A 9,376-nucleotide genomic window follows, 5' to 3' on the forward strand; every position below is an offset into this window, starting at 1 on the left:
TCTCCCTGGTCATAACTCAACGCCATAGACAACTGCTTCACCCAAATGGATGGGGCATATGCCACCTACTTATTCAGAAAGAGAAAACAAAGTATGACAATATTAGACGGTCCTGTCGCCTGTAGTGGGTGCACTCAGAACCCAGAATTCAGGAGAAGTGAACACCCAGACTCCCAGATCAGCAGTCCCTTTGATTTCTTCTCAGAAAAAAAGACCTTAAAAGGGCAGGTCCGTGATGACTGAAACAGCCGCTAGTGGATTATATTTTTTTTGTACCTCCTCTATATCTGTGCGAAATAACTATGGAAATTTGCACTCTGCGTAGAAGAACTATCCATACAAATGTCCCCAACCAAATCATGCTCCGTATCAAACAGGGCAGGACAGACCAACCAGATGAAAGAAGGAAGGTAAAGCTAGTGCAGTTAGATTACTTAGGAGAGTAGTGGCTTCTTTATAGAATTGTACTCTTCGAAAGAGGCTCAGGAGGCTCGCTAAGCTGTCGTTGTTCATGGGCTGATACAAGGAAAAGGGTGCTTGACCATGATTCTTGTCTTAGACCCTAACTTTTTATTCAATCAGAAGTTCACACGGGCTCTGCCTTGGTAATGGGCTGATGGTCAGTTCGAGGCCAAGGTGGGGTCTTCATTTGGCAGCAAAGATTGGGTGCCTGTGCTGAGTTTAAGGACATACTAAGGAGGTGCCATGTGTAGGGGCAACTGTCTGGCTGCTACAGTAGACACAGTTGCATTGTGGGACAGGAAGCCTAAATGACCTAAATGAGGGTCTTGAAGAGGACCCACAATACACTGACAGGAGTGGCAACATGTGCCTTGGAAAAGATGGGAGCTTCACTCATATCAAAAAGGGATGTGGGGCAGGGCTGATCCCCTTGGAGCTTAACTCGTGCACTGTTGCAAGGGATCTTGGGAAGCTTTTGTATTTCAGTTCACAAAACCAAGGCCAGAGACATGAAAGACCAGAGCAGCAAATGAAAGCTTAAAATATTTGTGTTCATGACCTCGGATGCTACAGGCCCATTAAATAATGTCTGTTCTATGTAGTGCCCTGATCTCCAGCAAAAAGAGAGTTTTGAGGCAAGAGGTTGAGGGACTCTGGAAACAAACTAAAAATAGATTATACCTATCCACCAATAAATGAGAAAGGAGAGACCTGTATTTCAGTCACATTGGACAGTTGTAGGCTTTCTCAATAAAGTACTAAAGAGCTAAACCATTTGAGGAGAGTCAAGTCTGAGCAATATTGTTACCCGGGGGTCCCCAAGAACATGGACTCTGACGATGGGTGGGCTATAGGCAGACCCCTGAGGGAACAATACAACCCAGCCACTTCATATAACAGGTGAAGATAGATTTTGCTCTTCTCTGGCCTACTTCCCAGCCCTCATACCCCGCCACCCACCAAGACTCAGCATCACATAGAGTGGGGCTTTGCACTTTCTATTAATAGAACTTCACTCTCTGGACTTTCACTTCGAGATCACAGAACTATGCCTCAGGCACCACTTGTCGAAGCTTCTTTCAATTTGTTCAGACCTGTGGTCTATTCTCTTCACACCAAATATAAGAATATCTCAGTACTGAATTGTCCTTTCTGGTGCAACAAGAATAAATAAGCAGCCTTGAAAATAAGCTTTGAAACCAGAGAAATCATTGGTAGGATAACATCCACCTCTCTACCCACCCCACCACAATCGCATAAATCAGATTTTTTTTTTTTTCATGCTCTGATTATCTTCCTGGCTGATGAACATGACGTAAAAGTCCCCAAGTTCCTCTGTAATACCTGTACTTACAGGGATTTCTAAGTAGGCCTGATGACCAAGTCATCTCTTCAGCCCTGAAACCACCAGCTGGGGGCTTGAGTTGAGTCATTCCAGGTGGATTTGGGGTAAGCATGATAATTGTAATAGTGTACGGCAGGCATTAAGGCAATTAGGTATGGAGTTAGCTTACTTTACAAGAGAATGTCGTATAAATCCTCCCTGTATCCATATCCCTTAATGATAACTGTGCTCTTTTTTGATCCTGGACACACGTGTGTTATTTTTTAAGTTGCTTTTCCTCCTGGACTCAGATGGGGAAATCTAAGATTCCAAGGAAAAAAGAGCAAGGATATTTATTATAAAAATCGTCCGGAAGTGTTCTCATTTCCTCGGGAGTGTGGACGGAGGAGTGTTCTCAGCCACCTGAAGGGACACGTGTTAAACCTCAGAAGGGACTTCTTGACCCCTGAAAATGTCTTACATTAGAATACATGGGTAAAGAAGGCCACGAAATGTTCTCCACTGGAAAGTTTTCAACATCGGATCAGAATACTGGGTACTGCAAAGATAAGCATTGTTTCTGATGAAGAGAATCAGCTTTGAAGTCACTCCAGGGCCAGGCTGCCTGGACTCAGATTCTGGCACCACTGTCCTCAAGATATTCGGCAAAACTAAAACTATCTTTGTCTTCCTCTGGGAAATAATAATACCAATCTTTTTGGATTGTCATTGTGAAAATTAAATGATATGGGGGGACTTCTGTTTCCCAATCCAGGATGTAAGGAGCTTAGAGGTCTCCACTCCATCCTAACAACTAGTAAAAAGTTAAACAAACTGAAAAAATTAACAACTCTTGATCCCTCAGAAAAGTGAGTCAGAGGACAAACCACTGCTCCCCAAATTGGAGAGACAGACAGATACAGAGAATCACAACTTAGCAGAAACCTCCATGAAAACCAGTGCCAGGGGAAGAAAATCTGAGCCGTGATTGACAACTTGGAGGAGGCTCAGTGTGGACAAACCTGAGAGTTAAAAACTGCTGGGGGGGCCAGGTCATAGGAGCCCCTCCACCTCCATATTTTTGTTTGACCTCCAGGAACTCTACCACATTCTCACAGTGAGTATCAGAGAAAAATCCACTAGAGCTCCCAGCAGGGGGAGGGGAAAGTAACCATTCTGAAATACACCAGAGCATTGTACTCTTAACAAGGCCTGCCCTTGAGAGAAACCATTTTAGCAGATCCTAACCTACTTGGGTTTTGTCAGAGCCTAACCAACCTGGGAGGTGGGAAATGCCCAACTCCAACCCCCTTGGCCACCTTGTACCACCTAAGGGGGAAAGTGGGGTGACTGAGAAGCCTTGGTAAGCCCACAGCCCAGCAGCACAGGCTCACGGAAAGACTGAGACCTCATCTTAGGATAATAGGACACTTCCCCTCCCCCACCCCTTACCACCACATCACAACAGGCCTGTTTGCCAGAGTTCTTACCAAGTGCAGCATATCTGGCTTTAAACAAAAACTACAAGACATACTAAAAGGCAAAAAAAAAAAAAATTTTTTTTAAATCCAATTTCAAGAGACAGAACAAGCATCAGAACCAGACTTAAATATGTAAGAGATGTTAAAAATTTTCAGACTAGGAATTTAAAACAACTATGATTAACACACTAAGGGCTCTAATGGACAAAATAGACAACATGCAAGAACAGATGGGATATGTAAGCAGAGAGATAGAAATTCTAAGAAGAACCAAAAAGATACGCTAGAGATAAAAAACACGGTAACAGAAATAAAGAATGCCTTTGATGGGCTCATTGTTTTCTGGAACTGGCTGAGAAAAGAATCTCTGAGCTTGAAGGTATGTCAGTAGTAACTTCCAAAACTGAAAAACAAAGAGAAAAAAGTGTATTGAAAAGAGAAAAGAACAGAATATCCAAAACCTGTGGGACACCCATAAAAGGCATATTCTATGAGTGATGGAAATACCAGAAAAAAGAAGAAATATTTAAAGCAATAATGACGAAGAATTTCCCCAAAATTAGTGTCAGACACCAAACCACATACCTAGGAAGATCAGTGAACACCAAGCAAGAACATTATCTTCAAAGTTCAGAAAAATCAAAGATGAAAAGAAAAAATCTCAAAAGAAGCCAGAGGTGGGGAAAGACCCATTACCTATAGAGCAGCAAAGGTAAGAATTATATCCCACTTCTCCTCAGAAACCATGTAAGCAAGAAGATAGTGGAGTGAAATATTTAAAATGTTGAGAGAAAAGAAATAACCAACATAGAATTCTATATCCTATGAAATTGCCTTTTTTTTAAACAAGAGTAAAACAAACAGAAGTTTATTAACATGTATATCTCATGCATATGTGGGAGATAAGCCAGGGGTAAATGAGTAAGTCTCAGAAGTGGCTTAGATTTTCAGACTAAATATCATATTCAGCTTGTCAATGTAAGAATGTCCAAACCTGAAGACAATTTTTATGAGTTTATCTGAGCTAAAACTGACGACAGTTGCCAGGAAGCAAGATCTCAAATGCTTTCGTAAAATTGTCTTTTAAAAGTGAAGAAGAAATAATGACTTTCTAAGACAAATATTGAGGAAATTTGTTTGATTTGTCTTTTAGATTCCGCAGATAAGTGAAATCATATGGTATTTGTCTTTCTCAGTCTGATTTATTTCACTTAGCGTAATACCCTCTAGGTCCATCCTGTTGTCACAAATGGCAAGATTTCATTCTTTTTTATGGCTGAGTAATATTCCATTGTATAACAGAAACAAACTCATAGATACAGAGAACAACTGACAGTTGCCAGATGGGTGAGGGGTGGGAGGATAGGTGAAAAAGATGAAGGGGATTAAGAAATACAAACGGCCAGGTATAAGCTTAATGTATAAAAGTCCATTGCTTTCCTATATACCAGTGATGATGAGCAAGGGGAATTTGAAATTAAAAACACCAATTACATTAGTACCCAAGGAAAGGAATACGTAGGTATAACTCTAACAAAATGTGTACAAGAGCTATATGAGGAAAACTACAAAACGCTAAAGGAATCAAAGAGGAACTCAATACATGGAGAGATAATCCATGCTATGGATAGGAAGATTCAATATGTCAAGACATCAGTTCTTCCCAACTTGATCTATAGATTCAGCACAATCCCACTCAAACTCCCAGCAAGTGACTTTGTGGATATTGACACACTGATTCTAAAGTTTATACGGAGTCAAAAGACCCAGAATAGCCAACATGATGCTATAGGAGAACAAAGCCATAGGACGGCTGCTACCCAACGTGCAAGCCTTACTATGAGGCTACAATAACCAAGACAGTGTGGTAGCAGGAAAAGAATAGATCAATAGATCCATGGAACAGACCAGAGATCCTAGAAATAGACCCACATAAATATAGTCAGCTGATCTTTGACAAAGGAGTAAAGGCAAGACAATAGAAAAAAAGATAATCTTTTCAACAAATGATGCTGAAACAATTGGACATCCACATGCAGACGAGGAGAAGAAAAAGAAGGAGAAGGAGAACAATAAAAAGAAGGAAGAAGAAGAAGAAGAATCTAGACACTGACCTTACCTCCTTCACAAAAAGTAACCCAAATTAGATCATAGACCTAAACGTAAAGTGCAAAACTACAAAACTCCTAGAACATAACGTAGGAGAGAGTCTAGGTGACCTTGGGTATGGCAATGGTTTTTTAATTACAACACCAAGGCGCTATCCATGAAAGAAATAATTGATAAGGTGGACTTCATTAAAATAAAAAACTTCTGCTCTGGGAAAGATACTGTCCAGAGAATGAGAAGAGAAGTCACAGACTGGAAGAAAATACTTACAAAATACATATCCAATAGAAACTGTTGTCTAAAATTTACAAAGGACACTTAAAACTCAACAGTAAGAAAATGAACAACCTGATTTTAAAAATGAGCAAAAGACCTAGACAGGTGCTTCACCGAAGATGTGCGGATGGCAAATGAGCACATGAAAAGTCTCATCATGTGTCGTTAGGAAACTGCAAATCAAAACAACAGTGAGTATGTCACCACACACTTACGAGAATGGCCAAAAATCCAAAACACTGACAACACCAAATGCTGCTGAGGATGTGGAGCAACAGGAACTCTCTCTCATTCTTTACCGGTGGGAATGCGACATGGTCCCGCCATTTTGGAAGACAGTTTGGCAGTTTCTTACAAAACCAAACATTTTCATACCCTAAGATCCAGCAGTCGTGCTCCTTGGTATTTACCCAAATAAGTAGAAAATGTATGTCCATATCCAAACCCTCACATGAATGTTTGTAGGCGCTTTATTCACAACGGCCAATATTTGGAGTGACCAAGATGTCCTTCAGGAGGTGAATGGATCAAGTGTGCTCCATGCGCACAGTGGAAATATTATTCAGAGCTCAAAAGAAGTGAGCTATCAAGCCACGAAAAGACAGGGAGCAACCTTAAATGCTTATCGTGAAGTGAAAGAAGCCTGTCTGGAAAGGTGCATAGTGTACATGACATTCTGGAAAAGGCAAAATGAGAGACACAGGAAAAAGATTAGTGGTTGCCAAAGGCTTGGGAGAGGAAGGGATGACGAGGTAGAGCACAGAGGATGTTCCTGGCGGTGAAGCTCTTGTATGTGATACTGTTATAGTAAGTGCGTGTCTTTACGCGTCCGTTCAACCTCTGAATGTTCACAGACTGGAAGAATGTATTTACAAACTACATATCTGATAGAAACGATTATACAACATTACCGTATGCTTCCATTTCCTGAATTGCCCTCTCTAAAACTATGCACAGGAGCAGAATTGCCCTAAAATGACCCAGGAGTTTAACAAAGTGGCCCAGAAGAGGGATCCCATGTTCCGAGTATGAGGGATTGTCCCCTGAATAGCTGTGTGCACAACTGGTGGCTTTCTCCCCCAAGGAGAGGGAGACACTTCCCATGAGCCCCACAGACTCCAGGTGCTGGGCAATTGACTTTCCCAAACAATCCAGACTGTCTGGCCCCAACAGCATGTGTTCTTCCATTGATAAAGCTGCTTTCTTGAGCTTACATGATACAAAAATAGAATACACTGGAAGGCCGACCCACTCCATGGACCCAGCACTTTCCTGACCAGTGGAGGATGAGAGGATGGGGAAATCATGCCTTCTGCTGCTTGGCTGACCCTTGGCCTTTGTGAGTTTCCCTAATCCTATTTGTTATTTAACCCCTACTGTGTCATATTGAGGAATTCTTCCCAAACTCTGATGCCAACTGGTGGTGATGTCGATGGACCCCACCTGACATAGCACGTCCTGCCCTCCCCTGAGCATGTACCGGCACCATTTGTTTAAAAGACGATACTTTCCCCCACTGAATTTACTTGACGCCTTTGTCAAAATCAATTGGCCATATGAATTTAGACCATGAACTCACACCTCAAAGTAGACCATCGACCTACATGTAAGGGCTGAAACTATACACTTCTCAGAAGGAAACAAATCTTCATGACCTGAGTTAGACAAAAACATGAGTGGTAAAAGAAAAAATATTTTTAAATGGGACTTCATCAGAATTAGAACTATTTGTGCTTCTAAAGATGTTGTTAAGAAAATGAAAAGATAAGCCGCAGACTGGGCAAAATTATTTTCAAACCATACGAGTGTATCTATTAAAGAGCTTGTATCCTGCATATAAAGTACTCCTACAAGTCAACGGTAAGACGATAAATAACCCAGTTGAAAAATGGCCATGTAAATTACGTCTCAGTAAAGCTGTTTGGAATTTACTTAAAAAGTGATATTATTGTGGCCCCCACTTGCCTTGCCCTTTCTTTTATGTCTCCCTTTCCATAGAGTTTATATTTATTGGTTCCACTCGGACACTCTGAACTATCATTCTGTTGGCTCTTTGGCTGAAAGGAGTTCCCAGAGAGACAGGGCCTGACATCTCCCAGCTTCCAACGCTCCCGGCAGCTGGGGAATGAGTACCCCAGTCCTGAGAGCATGGGGATGTGTGTGATCGCTTGCAGCACGACTAGCAGGCAAAGGTGGATGAGGCACCGCGGTGGCCTCAGCGTGGGCTCCACGCGTCCGTCACAGGCAGACGTGTCTTGAGCCAGTGCTGACCGCCTCGGAGAACAAGCTGCTGCAGCTCAGGACCTCAACTCAGGTCCCACATGAGAAGAGGAGAATGTCCACAACACAGAGAGAGGGAGAGACCCGAGTAGGGTGTGAACCCCAAGCTTTGTAGAGGGCTACTCCCCACAACTGAAGAAAACGTTTTTTTCAAGTGCCTGTGGCATTCTCACCAGGACAGACCGTATGCTGGAGTACCAAACAAGACTCAAATAATCTATGAATCAAAATCATACCGAGTATATGCTCTGACCCCAAGAGGATTAAATTAGAAATCAGTAACAATAAGGTACCTAGAAAATCCCCAATGTTAAAAATTAACCAGCAAACTTCTGTAGAAGTTTGTTAAAGAAGATCTCACAGGTAACTTAGATAGTTTTACCTGGGTGGTGAGAAAAATCAGTAAACCAGACTTGTTGCATGCAGCTAACAGTGCTTAGAGAGAGATTTACAGATTGAGATGCTCATGGATAGTCAGAAAGACAAAAGGGATAAAATCAATTATCTAAGATTTGAGCACAGGAACCTTGAGAAAGAACAGTAAATTGAGCCCAAAGTAAATAAAAGGAAGCAAATAATTAAAAGAAACTGATGAAATAGAAACTTGATGGACCAGAGAGTAAACGTTTCTGTACTTCATGCACAAATCTTAATTTCAGATGGATTCTGTATTTAAATATATATCCAGAAGCATAAAGATTTCGAAGAAAAATTCGGAGAGTAAAAATCAGAAGGTAGAGGTTCTGCGGTAGAGTGGGGGGGAGGGGGGAGGAATTGACTGGAAAGATGCTTCTGGGGTGAAGGAGGTGTTCTGTGTCTTGTTTTTGGGGGGGTTACATGGGTGGACATAACTGTCAAGCCGACTTGAAGCTCTGGAAGTTTTAATGCATGTAAATTACATCTCCATCTTTTATGTCTTTTACATGGAGCAAGGCCTGTGCCCTGAAGAGCTTCTGGTGGTATTTGGTGCCTCTGGGGCGTACGTGTCAGAGGCACCTACTGCCCCTTCGGTTCAGGAATCTGCTCAGACTGGTTTTGCAACCAAAATGTGGGGTCAATGCAAGTGTCTGTAATAAGAGCCACCGTAGCCCACAACTGGACTCGTGATACAGGCCAGAGAACTAGTTGGTTCTCACTAGGTAGCTTTCCATCAATGCTGCTTTTCCTCTGGGAACCCAGAGCTCTCAGGGTGGGCGTGTGGGGATGGGCAAAATTGACTTTCTGAATGTATTGGGTGGGGAAAGAAAATCACCTCCCATAAGACATCGTGATTGGAGCTGCCACCATGGCAAATTTCTCAGCTAGCAACATTTCCCACCATCCTCTCAGGGAGGAGCCAGTGAAAAACAGCGGATTCCCCTCTCCCCACCCACCCACCCGCAGATGTATGTACTTCACAAGGCAAAAATGCACATTGTGCTGGGAGACTTCTAAAGTCACGGGT

The sequence above is a fragment of the Rhinolophus sinicus genome, chromosome 7, assembly GCF_057876585.1.
Source record: "Rhinolophus sinicus isolate RSI-liver-muscle chromosome 7, RSI-T2T, whole genome shotgun sequence".
NCBI classification, from domain to species: Eukaryota; Metazoa; Chordata; class Mammalia; order Chiroptera; family Rhinolophidae; genus Rhinolophus; species Rhinolophus sinicus.